Raw genomic sequence first — 2,022 nt, forward strand, 5'->3', positions numbered from 1 at the left:
TGCATAGAATGTTGCGTAGAATGACGTGTAGAAGGATGTTTAGAATGATATGTCGAATGATGTGTAGAATGATGTGTCGATTGATGTGTAGAAAGATGTATAGAATGACGTGTTGAATGATGTTAAGAATCAATTATGTGTAGAATGATGTGTATAGTGATGTGTAGAATGATGTGCAGAACGATGTGTAGAATGAATGATGTGTGGAAAGACGTGTAGATTGATGTGTAGAATGATGCGGAGAATGATGTGGAGAATGATGTGCATAATGATGTGTAGAATAATGTGTAGAATGAATGATGTGTAGAATGATGAATATAATGATGTGTAGACTGATGTTTAGACTTATGTTTAGAATGATGAGCAGAATGAATGATGTTTCGAATAATGTGTAGATTGATGTGTAGAATGACGTGCAGCATGAAAGTTGTGTGGAATGATGTGTGGAATGATGCATAGAATGTTACGTAGAATGATGTGTAGAATGACGTGTAGAAGGATATGCAGAATGATGTATAAAATGATGTGAAGTATTATGTGTAGAATGTTGTGTAGAATGATGTGTAGAATGATGTGTAGAATGGTGTGCAGAATGATGAGTAGAATAAATGATGTGCAGAATGATGTGGAGAAGTGTGTGTAGATGATGTGTAGGATGAATGATCTGTCGAATAATGCGTAGCATGTTGTGTAGAACGATGTGTTGAATGATGTTAAGAATCAATGATGTGTAGAATGATGTGTATAGTGATGTGTAGAATGAAGTGTTCAAAGATGTGTACAATGAATGACGGTTGAAATGACGTGTAGATTGTTGTGTAGAATGATGCGTAAAATTATGTGTCGAATGATGTGTAGAATGACGTGTAGAATGATGTGTCGAATCATTTGCAGAATCAATAATGTGTGGAATGATATGTAGAACGATGTTTCGAATGCTGTGTCGAAAGAAGTGCAGCATGATGTCTATAATGATGTGCAGAATGATGAAATGTAGAATGATGTGTAGAATGATGTGTAGAATGATATGCAGAAAGATGTGTAGGTTGATGTGTAGAATGAATCAAGTGTAGAATCAAGTGTCGAATGATGTGTATAATGATGTGTAGAATGAATGATATTTAGAATGATCTGTCGAATGATGTGCAGAAGGATGAGCAGTATGATGTGTAGAATTACGTGTAGAATGATGTGTAGAATGATGTGCAGAATGATGTGTAGAATGATGTGTCGAAAGGTTTGTAAAATGAATGATGTGCAGAATGACGTGTAGAATGATGTGTAGAATTATGTGTTGAATCATGTGCAGAATGATGTGTAGAATGATGTGTGGAATGATTGATGTGTAGAATGAAGTGTCGAATGTTGTGTAGAACGACGTGTAGAATGACGTGTATAATGACGTGTAGAATGACGTGCAGCATGAAAGATGTGTAGAATGACGTGCAGAATGATGTTTAGAATGATGTGTCGAATGGTGTGCAGAATATCGTGGAGATTGATGTGTAGAAAGATGTGTAGAATGATGTGTTGAAATAAGTTAAGTAAAAATGATATGTAGAATGATGTATATAGTGACGTGTAGAATGATGTGTAGAACGATGTGTGGAATGAATAATGTGTAGAATGAAGTGTAGATTGATGTGTAGAATGATGCTGCGAATGATGTGCAGAATGATGTGAAAAATGATGTGTAGAATAATGTGTAGAATGAATGATGTGCAGAATGATGAATATAATGATGTGTAGAATGATGTTTAGACATATGTGTAGAATGATGAGTGGAATGAATGATGTGTATAATGACATGTAGAATGATGTGTAGAATGATGTGTGGAATGATGTTTAGAATGAATGATGTGTCCAAAGCTGTGTAGAATGAATGATTTGCAGAATATTGTGCAGACTGACGTGTAGAAATATGTGTAGAAAGAATGATTTGTAAAATGATTTGTAGACTGACGTCCAGAATGATGTGTATAATGATGTGCAGAATGATGTGTAGAATGAATGATGTATAAT

Source organism: Pristiophorus japonicus, unplaced genomic scaffold (genome assembly GCF_044704955.1).
Source record: "Pristiophorus japonicus isolate sPriJap1 unplaced genomic scaffold, sPriJap1.hap1 HAP1_SCAFFOLD_377, whole genome shotgun sequence".
NCBI classification, from domain to species: Eukaryota; Metazoa; Chordata; class Chondrichthyes; family Pristiophoridae; genus Pristiophorus; species Pristiophorus japonicus.